The 14,750-nt window shown below is 32.3% G+C and overlaps 1 pseudogene; it reads left to right on the top strand.

The window, feature by feature from the left end:
- LOC139903436 (probable serine/threonine-protein kinase At1g01540) overlaps window positions 1-4,317 on the top strand; it is a 9,542-nt pseudogene extending 5,225 nt beyond the window's left edge.
- The last annotated feature ends 10,433 nt before the right edge of the window (window positions 4,318-14,750 follow it).

The raw sequence follows: 14,750 nt of genomic DNA, 5'->3' as shown, positions 1-14,750 counted from the left end.
ACGAGGGTATCGAGTAGCTAGCGTCCCAAAAGAACACCAAGCATCTTGCCAAAAACGAATGTCTCGACCATTCCCAAGTTTTCTATGTAAAGTAGATTGGGTAATTATGGCTTTCTGTTGAGCAGTAGCATATATTTTTAGGATATTTGCCCAAACTCCCTTTTGGTGAGGTTTTAAGTCGAACACACATGTACTCGAACCATGGATTGATTTAACTAATTTGGCCCATTTTGCATCCAGTTAATTAACAATCCTCCAAAACCACTTGAAAATAAGAGCCATGATAAAAGCTCACAAGCTACCAACTCCTAAACCACCCTTTTCAAGAGAGGCTAAGATGACGTTCCAACTTACCCAATGCATTTTTCTTGAGTTACCGGAAGAACCCCAAAAGAAACTAGCACGAATGGACTCGAGTTCGTTAATGACGGCCTCTGGGCATTTAAATAATGAAAAAAAAATTCCGAGGCTTCCCAAAATCGATTTAACAAGGGTTAGTCGTCCACCTATCGAAATCATGGATGCTTTCCACCTCGACAACTTTTTCTTGAATTTATCAATGATCGGTTTCCAACTCCCAATTAGATTCATATTAGAACCCAAAGGAAAACCCAGGTATTGAAAAGGAAATGAGCCTTTCGAACACCCAGCTTCTGCCACCCACGAGTCTACTTCTCCGTCCGAAACACCCAGGGCAAATACTTGTGATTTTATCATATTTATTTTTAGACCCGAGTGTATCTGAAAAAAATACAATACTTGCATGATATTATCGAAACTCTGCCTATCCCAATCTGATACCACCACTGCATCATCGGCATAAAATAGATGGGAAATCAAAATATCTTCATTGCCGACCCTTGCTCCTTTGATGGACCGAGCATCGACTTTCTCATTTAGCAACAAATGTAACCCTTCCATTATGAGTAGAAACAAGAACGGGCTTAACGGATCGCCTTGACATAGTCCTTGTTTCAAAGGGAATTCGTTGGTAGGGCTACCGTTGATTAAGATTGACGTTCCAGCTGAAGACAGGCACATAAGAATCCAGTTGCACCAATTACAACTAAAACCCATTTTCAACATCATTGCTATCAAGAAATCCCAACTGACCGAATCATATGCCTTTTCAAAATCAATTTTGAAGATCAGAAGTTTCTTTCGTTTCTTTTTGTACCAATCAATAGTTTCTGATAACATTAACGGACCATCCATTATTTGGCACCCACTACAAAAGCAGACTGTTCTTCACTTATCACTTTCCAATCACTTTTGCCAACCTAGTAGTTAGGACTTTAGTGATTATCTTATATTGAACATTGGTGAGTGAGATCGGACGAAAGTCTTTAATTACCGTTGGATTCGACACCTTAGGAATAAGTGTTATGAAAGCCGAAGACGCACCTTTAGGCATTTTCTGGACATTAAAAGCAGTCTCAATCGAGCTAAATAAGTCGGCTTTAATGTCCTCTCAGTAATGCTTAACAAAGCCGAATGTGAAACCATCAGGACCGGGTGCTTTAGAGCTCCCGCAACACCAAACCGCATCTCTAATTTCCTCCTGAGTGATGTTGCTGTCTAAAAGAGTTCGATCAGCATCTTCTAAGATAAGTAACGGATCTGGAGTAGTCAGGGGAACCGAGCGTTGAGTAGCATCAAATTTGCTCTTGTAAAAATCAAAGAAAGCGCTTTTGATAAGAGCAGGTTCTTCAACCCAATTGCCATCCACTTATATTCCTTTTATCGCACTGTTATTCCGATGATGATTCAAAATGCCATGAAAAAATTTAGAGTTCTCGTCACCTTCCACGTTCCATTTAACACGGGCCTTTTGAATAATGTCCATGCCTTCTACTTTTAACAGTTCTTCCAGCTCATGAAAAAGATTACATCTCTCCTCAACTTCGGCAGTAGAAGTAGATAGTTGATCAATCTTGGCGTCTAGATCAACAAGTTTATCCAAAATAGAATTTTTCCTAGGAGATGCATTCATTCTCCTCCCTGAGTTCCAATTTTTAATATGACTTTTTAATACTTTTAACTTGTCATGGAACTGATCTTCATTACCCCAATTTGACACAGCACCTTTGACAATGTCATCAAAACCGTCGATAGATAACCAAGATTGGAAAAATCTGAATGGTGTAGGGCCGAAGTCCGACTTCGAGTTCTGAAAAAGTAGAGGTACGTGGTCCCACCAACCTCTATTTAAAGCTATCAAAATACCATCCGGGAGAGAATCTATTACCCCTTGAGACACCATCACTCTATCTATACGACTCATTTTAGTCGCCTTTTTATTGATCCAAGTGAACTTCCTGTTAGATAACAGGCCCGAGTTGCCTATAAAATCATTAAAAATTCCCGCATCGTTTGGGTGGAAAACTGACCCAAGGCGTTCATCCGCGACACGGACTTCATTCATGTCTCCAAACAGAACATATTCCCCATGATTATCGTTAATAAAATCTCGTAGACGATTCCAAAGGATCAGTTTGTCGGAAGATCGTTGAGGACCGTATACGTTGATCATGTAAAAAGTGGAGCTTGAGTACGTCCATTTACCTTTCACTATCACAAAATTATCATTACACCAAATTTGTTCCTTGGTGAAAAAGTTAGGATCCCAAATCCATAATATTCCCCCGACCGACCTCTTGATGAGCTACATGCATAGTCAAAAGAGTAATTACCCCACATTGATTTAATACGAAAAATATCCAATCGAGTCATCTTGGTCTCCTGAATTCCTAAGAATTGTACATTATTAGCAAAGCACAATTCTTTCACCCAAACCCTCTTCCTCCGCTTCTTAGACCCTCGGATATTGGTAGAGAGGAGCTTCATTGATCCACCATTAAACCCCCTATCACCATTTGTAACTTCTTAAATCTGATGCGTATCTAATCTTCATTAATCTTAGTGTCACCATTTAGTAGAATTACCAATCCAACCTTCGCTGTAAAACGATTTCTAATTGTGTTTCTAATTATTATTGTGTTGTGATTAATTGAATTGTGTAAATTAGGGGACAAGCTGAAAGAGAGTTTAAAGTAGAGGTAGAAGCAATTGGACGTGTTCGGCATAAGAATCTAGTTCGCCTGCTTGGATACTGCGTTGAAGGAGCCTACAGGCTACAGGTAATAGTTCAGAGTTTAATTGAGCTTGTCATTATACCTTTTGAGATTGATGCTCACATATACACAATATTAGCATTATCTGAAATGACAATTGTATTAAACTAGTCCGGATCCCGCGCGATGCGTCGGGAGCTTTCGGCCTGCGTATTCATATTTAACGTAGCGTTGTGTATTTACAGAGGAAAAAACGGCTCATGTCTTAAGCGCCGTTTTAGTTGTAGTTGTCTTAAGCGTTTTTTAAAAAGTGTCCATTTCGAACGTAGTTAGTTTCGTTTTGTTCATTAAAATTTTTCGAGTGTAACGGTGCTGTCGGAAAAATTTAACTTGCGGCGAACAGAAAGATACGGGCTGTCGTTGTGTTAAGCGTTTTTTAAAAAGTGTCCGTTTTGCGTATAGTTAGTCCCGTTGGGTTCGTGAGACTTTTTCGAGTTAAACGGTAGTCTCGGAAAAATTTAACTCGCACCGAGCGAGAAGATAGGGCCCGTTATAAATTCGGGGAAGTTAGTTTTTTTTATTTTAATAAAATTATATTTTTACACTTTGTACCCCTAAGAAAGTGTAAACTTGAGAGGTTGTTGTGTAAATTGAGCCAAAGTTGAGGGACCGATTGTAGTGTGAACGCAAACTCGAAAGTACAATTAAAAACAACCAGTTCCGCATGTTTTTTAGTATATAAAGGGTTAATAATTAAGTCATAAGTCATTATACTTGGGTTAGGGGAATTGTAAACTTAATTGTTGTAGTTATCAAATGTTTCTTTTTATCCAGGATGCTAGTATGTGAATATGTAGACAATGGTAATCTGGACCAGTGGCTTCATGGGGATGTAGGGGATGTTAGTCCTTTAACGTGGAGTATTCGTATGAATATCATTCAGGGAACTGCAAAGGGGTAAGTTTATATAATAAACTTGTAGCAAGAAATCACATGCTCAATATTGTAAATATAGGTTGTTTGTTTATACATTGTATTTTTTGTTGTTATAGTCTGGCTTATCTTCACGAGGGTCTTGAACCAAAAGTAGTCCATCGTGAGTCGTGACATCAAATCCAGCAATATATTACTTGATCGTATATGGAATTCTAAAGTTTCTGACTTTGGGCTTGCTAAGCTTCTGGGTTCAGATACCAGTTACGTGACAACTCGTGTAATGGGGACTTTTGGGTACATTCGATGACCTGCTGTTTCCCACTGTAAGTAGTATTTTTTCATTTTCTCACTTTCAGTGATTCGGTTGTAGGTAATCGTTAGATCACAAAATTATTTCATATGCACTCGCTAGTCACAATCAAGACGGTCGTCTTTCTGGGCCCGGCTTATTTTTTTTTTTCTTAATTTTAAAAGTTGGATATTAGCAATATTTACCATATGTAGCACGCCCGTTGTCCCAAATAAATGTATTGATTGATCCAGTGGAGGTTTTTGACTATTAGTCAGTTACATAAAGGATTCATGGATGTATGATGAATTCTATCGATCAATATCAATACATGTATGACATTTGGCTAGGGCTCATAGTTTATTGAAAATGTTTTTGTCAAATAAACTAAAAGTAAATGTAATTTGTGATCATTAATTATGACAAAGTAAATGACACCATAGAGGAATCTTTTAGATGCTAATTACATACTGTAATGTATTTGTCACTACTGAAAAGGAGCTAAAACTTGTTATATGTTCTTTAAGATATCTCTAAAACCGAATTAGGGTTATAGTTGTGGTTCTTTTCTTTGCTTTTTGCAGGAAAAAAGAGAGCCTTCTCGCTCCAATTGTGAATATAAGGTCGACAATAGTAAGAGAATAAACGATAAACAATCTGTTGATAGGGATACTGATTCAAGTGAAGGTAAGTACAGATAACACAACATTCACTTTTGTGACTATAGGTCCGAGGTCTGCAAATTCTTTCAAACTTATAATCTGCTACACTTAGTTAACCATTCTTTTGAAGTTCTTTATTCTAGTGCAATTTGTTAATCTCTTAAAGCTATAATATTACCGTTCATTCTTTTGTTTGATTCCCGAAATATGTACCACTAGAAAATACATTTGTTAAATAATTCAATTTTTATCCCTTTACCCTTCATCTGTTTAGGGATTTAGTGCATATAGCTGCTGTTTAGGTTGTACTCTACACTGAAACCGTTGTACTTTACTACAGTTGGTAGTTGTAGCACGATGATATTTAGAATACATAAACGTGACCAATATGATAAGTACGGGCATGAGATATATATTGTAGAATTAGAAATTAGATATAGAAGTTTAAGCGTCTTGCTGTTATAAATCGAATCTTGTATACTTGGCCGAATGAAAATTAGAATATAAAAAATGAGAAAATAACTAGATTGAAATTGCAAAGGGACCCTGAAGAAACAAGCATCTTCTTGTAGCATAAAAGTGCTGAATTTGATTGGGGCTGAGAGGTGGTGGGACCCATTTATCAGCTACTAATTTTTTGATTCATTGAAAGTTGCAGCTGTAAAACAATGCAAGTTGCCCATGAAGCAACCCCTTTTCTATCTTTATCTTTATATGTATATGTAAATATGTAATGTATATATATTCTTCTAAGATGCAATATAAGTTTGTCTACTTGTTAATTAGCAATCATCAATGATTGTATTATTATTATAGTATTATTATCATGTATCATATGAATATGACTTGATCTATATGAATTATGCGGTTGGTTGTGTTCTGTAACTATTAAAAATTTAAAACTATCTCGTACGGAGTAGTAGTGTTGGATCCTTAGACGCATTTGTATAAACGGATTTCCACTACACCAAAATTATGCCACAGAGCATAAGTTCGCCAGTACAGTTCTAACGACAAACCATGTAATGTGGATCAATCGGGTAAGGAACATATCTTTTCAAGACAGGCAATCTGGGACTTAAAGACGTGAAATCGAACATGTGATACAGTAATTTATAAGTGATCAGTGAGGGCATGTATTAAAGCAAACGTTTTTGGGTTTCTGAAACCACACGAAGGTTATTTAGAAATGGGCATCTAACTCCAGAATTCTGAAACTCCATACAGATGGAGATAACACAACAATCACCTTTGAAGCGACATAGTGACTTGTAAAATTGATACTCCAATTATTTTCTGTTTATGCCAGAACCCTTGGGAGGAGTATTATTTTAACAAACTTCGCTAGAACTATAGCCGGTGTGTGGGCGGCCCATTTCATTGGGACAAAAAGCAAATGAATGAAATTAAAAAAGAAAATTATTATTAATAGAAAACGAAAATTACTAAAACACCCTTGCTTATACAATTTTATGTTCACAACTCACAAGGGCATTTTAGTAATTAAAAACGGCCCACAATTAGTGTAGTGAGTAATAAAATTATAAAATTAAAATAAAAAAACGAACGCGAAATTACATATACAATTAGTGAAGTGGCCCGTAAATTTACTGGTTAGTTAAAAATCATTGTGATAGATTGTTATTTTGATACAAAAATATTAATGTGAAATCACAGGTTTATTAGAAAGATTATATACCAAAAAAAAAAAAAAAAAAAAAAACTTTTTTATTATCCACCACTTTAAGCCATTTTGACACCCATTCACATTCACTTTTGAATCTTCTTGTTTAACTCATTCGACACCCATTCACATTAAAACCACATTTCTAGCTTCATATATTAACTTTTATGTTTCCATTTTGATCCAATCATATATGTGCATACATAATGTAAATGTTAAAGTGAACTAAAAAATGAATCTATAACTGAATAATCACATTAAACCGACATATTGTGAGTTTAAAGAGAACTGTATGAACACTTTATTTCATGTCTAAAAGAATAAGTAATAAGCACAAAATGGAATTGAAATTTATAGAGAATCTGGTAAACGGAGGCTTTTGCATCTTATCATCACCAACAATAACAATAGTAACCTTCATAATCCTAAAGAATAAGAGTAGATGTAATCAACACCAAAACTACTATCAATCAATTAAAAAATAAGAGTAGATGCATTTGATAATCATAAACAACAACAGAACACTAAAATCATTTATAACTTAACAAATTACTCTCTACTCTAAGCTTGACTAAACAGTTGCATATTACAATTAGCTAAAACAGAAGCAATTCTTAATCCTGAACACTTATGCAGAGCATCTAGCCATTTAAACTATGATGAAATAAAAATTCTTGATCTCAAAATCGTTATTTATAACAACGATAAATCTAAACCAAGCATACATCTCAAATTTCAGTGGCTGGATGAGGTAGTCCTTAATTCAGTCTCATGTTCACATAACCGTGTTCAACCTCTATACTTTAACCTAAAGAGGGGTCGTTGGTTGTGCTGATTAATATCATAAAATAATTGTACCTAACCAATATCATACCCAAGATTATAGTGCACCCGAACAGCTGAACTCATAAAAATGAACAATTAAAAAAAAGGAACGTGCAAAAAAAATAGAACATAGAGATACATGAAAGGTACCTTAACAAATGTTTTTAGAGAGACTTGTGTGTATCATGAACAATACTTTACCAATAACATTACCAATTGCAAATAAATTTAATTTGTGACTTCATCAATTCAAATTTCAAAGTACATAATCTGCACAACTTATAACAACCCTTCTTAATGTTTTACATTTCTTAAAAAAATGGCTTGTAACATGTTTAAAATTAAAAGATCAATTATTAGATACCAAATAATACCTTCTTGCTATAACACATAATTATGAATCTAACACCATTTATGTCCACTGTCATGTAATTAAAAGCTCCTAATCTGCAAACTTAAACAACCCAACACTAATTAATTACCTCTAATAGACATATATTCATCAAGCATTATCATCCATCTTAATATATACCAGTTTCACTATCATGAACCATCATAAACCAAAATAAACACATGAAAAATAATTGAAAAAATCAAAAGTTAACATACCAAACATAGACATACCTTAGCATGGTTACAAAATTTGTAACTTATCATATTCCATAGACTGAGTCGATGTTCTACCTACAACTGTGAATCAAAGCATTAAAACACACATAACAAATTTAGAATAATATAGAACTACATTGATAGACAACAACTAATAATTTATACCATAACAATGGTAAACAATTTACCAGACACTGCTTCGTATGTATTGATAATTCAGTTTTGAGGGATCTTTATGAATTGAACTTAAAGAGTTGCCTGCTATGAGCGATCTTTATAAGAAACACAAATATAACCATTATAAAACTATTATTCAAATCAAACTTATAACGAACCTCAATTTATAAAACCACTATTCAGGCATTTTCATTTTCATGATTTTGTGTCCAATGATTTGTTTCCACTGTTATAATACCCGCCCATATTGCCACCAGCTAAAATTAATTTATTGGAGAAAAATGAAAAAGTAGCTTACATCAGTTGCTATATTGGCAACATTTATAACCAAAGCCCTCACCGAGTTCATGCCCATGTCAACAGCCTACACATATATTTGAAAAATAAAGCTTTGTAGCAATCATCATTTGATTCAAGTGCAAAACCGACCCATTACACCCAAGTTGCAATGTAAACACGATCTGATTTTAAAAAGTCTCTACAATGTAAAAACGATCGAGAAATATATAAGAGTAGTACTATTGAAAGTGATAATGATACAATATTAATGTAATGATATCATTGTGCTAATAACAATACCAGTGTGACAATCTTTACTTTCAAAAAACTTGAAAGGCTGCAAGTGTGTCTAACTTCAAGAGCAACTTTCAATATTATGCATCTTAAAATCTGCAAAATCGAAGACATCAAACTAAATAAATCAAGTGGGGTTGTTTCATTAACCAAAACATGTATGTATCAGACAATGTTGGTTTGTAATTTATAGAGAAATGCTACGGATTTCACCCAAAATCAAATATGACCCAAATGTTCTATTCATTTCGACCATAGAGATGATCATGAATTGTTAGCAATCTTATTTTTTTTGGTCAGATTTCTACAAATTTCAATTTTTCCTTAACACTAACTCTGAAGCCTAATTGCTAAATTGCTAAATAGTACTAATAACAAACCATTAAAACCAAACCAACATAAACACCAAATAAATTAAAATCATAACAGAATAACCTAATAACATAAATTCAACAAAAGAAGCATTATCAATAGCAATGCTGCAATCTCAGAAACCAAAGAGTTTGATACTCAAATTCTAACGATTAAAAAAAGAATATTGAGCTCAAGATCCGTAATGATAACTGATAAACAGATCAAATTAACCAAATTATAAAAACAGAATAGAGATAGAATGTAAACCTATCAATCAATCAATATTCTGCATAACATCTTCCTCCGTAAACTTGTTACCCCTATCCTTATCTCCAACAGCACGTCCCTTTGCCTTACGCTCTAGCAACGTCCCTTCCTTATATGTTCAAGTGCTACAAAACATGTAAAAGTTAATACAAAAGACGGGTTAAACATCAGGGTTAAACATCAGGGTTAATGAAAACAGAGATAACTTCTACTCTACTTTTTGAGACGGACCAACCAATTGTGTTGGTTAACCTCATGGCGGCCGCTGTAATATGAAATGAACGATTGATGAATAACAATCAGAAGAACTGTTTTCATGGAAGATTTATTCAAAAAAATTAGAAATACTAACCTGTAATTTGGGGTTTTGGATCGATTGATAAAAAAAATCCCTTGTTAAATGGAAGCAATGGTGGTGGAGGCGGCTGTAGATGATGGCGGTGATGATGGCGGCTGTAGATGATGGCAGTGATGGTGGCTGTAGATGGAACTGATCTCGGGTTTTATGATTTGGAATGAACCCTAAATTAGGGTTTGTGTCAAATGAACTAACTTAGATGTAATCAAAATTTAAATTCTTGATAGAAGAGATGGAGATGGCGTGCGAGTATAAATTTAGGGCAATGGTGCCCACTGATTTTGTCTTGGAAGAAGGAAGCATGCGTGCAATTTTTTCTCTTTTAATAATTTTTTTTAGATTTTTTTAGATTTTTTTCTGTATTTGTTTAATTAATTTAATTAAAAATTAATCTCCCTTAATGACATCATCAAAGCCCCTCTCCTTTTTTCTTTTTTTGTTTTGATTTTATTTTAAGCTATGTAATACCTTCTTTATGACATCATAGTTTTAGATAAATATTAGAGAAGAATAGACTAGAGCGTCATCGTTCACAAGGGCATTTTAGTAATTAAATGTAGTGCAAAATTAGTATGGTGAGTAATAGTCTAATGTGACTTATTTTATTTTTATATTTTGGTGGAAAATACAATAACTTTTATTACTAAAAAAAATCATCATAGAGATGAAATCAAACATACAAGGACAGACTAAATGAACAAACAAAACAAATTTAAATTCTAACGAGAATAAACAAAGAGAGCGAACTGACAACTGAAGTTGCCTTCAAAAACATCAAAATAAACAAACTAAATAACTAGACCATGAGGACCAATGAGAGGGCTAAAAGAGCTGCTAGAAAACCCAAAATAATATAAACCACCTTGAGCTACATTGGTGCAATCAAATACAATCATTGAAAAAAAGTTAACTCGGCTCCGCGAACTCTACGAGCTTTAACCTATTTTAGAAACTGGACCGATATTGATAATTTTACCTTCTACTAGAACGTCCTTGAACTCAGTCAAAAAAGTCGAGTCAAACATGCCCGAAAACCTACTCAAAGAAGAATCAACTACACCCACATGTCGTTTTGGACTCGGAGATGGACCCTCTTGAGCGGTAGAAAAGGAAACACGTCTGAGCTATCAAGAAAGTCGCAGGTTATAGCCGTATCAGATACACCTTCATCTACGAGGATGACAATTCCATCATCCTCACCTGTATTGACCCGAACATTTTCATGTTTATATATATATTAAATGAAATTGTTATTTACATGATTAAGTGTTTCCAACATGTTAAGCAATCAAACTTGTTAAGACTTGATTAATTGAAATAGATTTCATATAGACATTTGACCACCTAAGTTGACCGGTGATTCACGAACGTTAATACTTGTAAAAACTATATGATGACATATATATGATTATATATATAGTTAAAATGATATTATGATAAGTAAGTATCTCATTAGGTATTTTAATAATGAGTTATATACATAAAATTGAGTTTATTGAATTAAGAAACTCGAAACGATATATATAACGATTATCGTTATAACAACTTCTTACTAAATACATATGAATCATATTAAGATATTGATACACTATGTTTAATCATGATAAATGATAAGTAAACATGTCATTAAGTGTATTAACAATGAACTACATATGTAAAAACAAGACTACTAACTTAATGATTTCGAAACGAGACATATATGTAACGATTATCGTTGTATCGACATTTAAATGTATATATATCATATTAAGATATATTAATATATCATAATATCATGATAATATAATAATTTAACATCTCATTAGATATAATAAACATTGGGTTAACAACATTTAACAAGATCGTTAACTTAAAGGTTTCAAATCAACATTTACATGTAACGACTAACGATGACTTAACGACTCAGTTAAAATGTATATACATGTAGTGTTTTAATATGTATTCATACACTTTTGAAAGACTTCAAGACACTTATCAAAATACTTCTACTTAACAAAAATGCTTACAATTACATCCTCGTTCAGTTTCATCAATAATTCTACTCTTATGCACTCGTATTCGTACTCGTACAATACACAGCTTTTAGATGTATGTACTATTGGTATATATACTCCAATAATCAGCTCTTAGCAGCCCATGTGAGTCACCTAACACATGTGGGAACCATCATTTGGTAACTAGCATGAAATATCTCATAAAATTACAAAAATATGAGTAATCATTCATGACTTATTTACATGTAAATAAATTACACATCCTTTATATCTAATCCATATACCAATGACCAAAAACACCTACAAACACTTTCATTCTTCAATTTTCTTCATCTAATTGATCTCTCTCAAGTTCTATCTTCAAGTTCTAAGTGTTCTTCATAAATTCTACAAGTTCTAGTTTCATAAAATCAAGAATACTTCCAAGTTTGCTAGCTTACTTCCAATCTTGTAGAGTGGTCATCCAACCTCAAGAAATCTTTCTTATTTACAGTAAGATATCTTTCTAATACAAGGTAATACTCATATTCAAACTTTGATTCAATTTCTATAACTATAACAATCTTATTTCGTGTGGAAATCTTACTTGAACTTGTTTTCGTGTCATGATTCTACTTCAAGAACTTTCAAGACATCCAAGATCCTTTGAAGCTAGATCCATTTGTCTCTTTTCCAGTAGGTTTATCCACAAAACTTGAGGTAGTAATGATGTTCATAACATCATTCGATTCATACATATAAACGATTCACAACAGTTGATTACATTGCGAGGTACTTGACCTCTATATGATACCTTTTACAAACATTGCATTTGTTTTTGAAAAGTCATTCTTTCATTACATCGAAAGTTGACGGCATGCATACCATTTCATAATATATCTAACTATAATTGATTTAACAATAATCTTGATGAACGCGACGACTCGAATGCAACGTCTTTTGAAATATGTCATGAATAACTCCAAGTAATATCTCTAAAATGAGAAAATGCACAGCGGAAGATTTCTTTCATACCTGAGAATAAACATGCTTTAAAGTGTCAACCAAAAGGTTGGTGAGTTCATTAGTTTATCATAACAATCATTTCATAATTTTAATAGACCACAAGATTTCATATTTCCATTTCTCATAAACATACGTCCCATGCATAGAGACAAAAATCATTCATATGGATTGAACACCTGGTAACCGACATTCACAATATACATATAATAATATCCCCATCATTCCGGGATCCTCCTTCGGACATGATATAAATTTCGAAGTACTAAAGCATCCGGTACTTTGGATGGGGCTTGTTGGGCCCGATAGATCTATCTTTAGGATTCGCGTCAATTAGGGTGTCTGTTCCCTAATTCTTAGATTACCAGACTTAATAAAAAGGGGCATATTCAATTTCGATAATTCAACCATAGAATGTAGTTTCACGTACTTGTGTCTATTTTGTAAATCATTTATAAAAGCAGCGCATGTATTCTCAGTCCCAAAAATATATATTGCAAAAGCATTTAAAAAGGGAGCAAATGAAACTCACGCATATAAATATTGTAAAACAGTTAATAAAGCATTTGCATGTATTCTCAGCCCAAAAACGTAAAGAGTAAAAAGGGCAAATGAAACTCACGCATATAATTATTGTAAAACAGTTAATAAAACATTTGCATGTATTCTCAGCCCCAAAAATGTAAAGAGTAAAAGGGAGCAAATGAAACTCACACATATAAATATTGTAAAACAGTTAATAAAGCATTTGCATGTATTCTCAGCCCAAAAACGTAAAGAGTAAAAAAGGGCAAATGAAACTCACGCATATAATTATTGTAAAACAGTTAATAAAACATTGCATGTATTCTCAGCCCAAAAATGTAATGAGTAAAAGGGAGCAAATGAAAACTCACCTAATGTATTTTGTAGTAAAAATACATAGAACGACATTGAACAAGTATAGGGTTGGCCTCGGATTCACGAACCTATATTATTCATTTATATATTAAAACATATACTGGAAGTCACATAATTTCATTTATTAATACATGTTATTTATGTAATTATGGTTATATAAGATTTATACTAAATTTTCATGTAGTCATATATTTATATTATACTTTAAATTATGTGTTATATATATATATATATATATATATATATATATATATATATATATATATATATATATATATATATATATATATATATAAAATGATTATTGTAGTTATATTAGTATCTATATATATTTAGTATTATATTAAAAATACTTAATTTGTTATATGTAACTATATATAAAATGATAATACTAATTTTTAATAAAATGATAGATTTAAAAATATTAATATTTTAGTACTAAAGATAGTAATAATAATAATACTTATGATAATAATAACTATACAAATAATACATGTACTACTAATGATAATGAGTTTAATAATAACATCACTAATAATCATATTAATAATTTTTAATGACAATACTAGTAACGATAATAATATTAGCGATAATAATAATTATTTATAAATCTTAGTATAGAATAATAAATGCTAATTACTAATAATAGCAAATAATGATAATAATAATGATATTTAATGATAATACTAGTAATAACCATAATCCATAACAATAATAATATCAATAATCAATAATAATAATAATAATAATAATAATAATAATAATAATAATAATAATAATAATAATAATAATAATAATAATAATAATAATAATAATAATATTAATAATAATAATACTAATAAAGGTACACAACAGAGTATAAGAGGTGTTATTTTTTTGTTTTCTGTTTATTTCAATAACTAATAATGGTTGAATGAGATGATAATTGATATTGAGTGTATAATGTCGACTGAGTTTTTCCCCTTTATGAATTTCAATTGTTATATAAAAGGGAGATGGCGACAGATTGATTAGCTCAAAAGAAAATGACCGTAAACCAAAAATAA

Source organism: Rutidosis leptorrhynchoides, chromosome 1 (assembly GCF_046630445.1).
Source record: "Rutidosis leptorrhynchoides isolate AG116_Rl617_1_P2 chromosome 1, CSIRO_AGI_Rlap_v1, whole genome shotgun sequence".
Lineage (NCBI taxonomy): Eukaryota > Viridiplantae > Streptophyta > Magnoliopsida > Asterales > Asteraceae > Rutidosis > Rutidosis leptorrhynchoides.
This window is presented reverse-complemented; position numbering and strand designations above follow the sequence as displayed.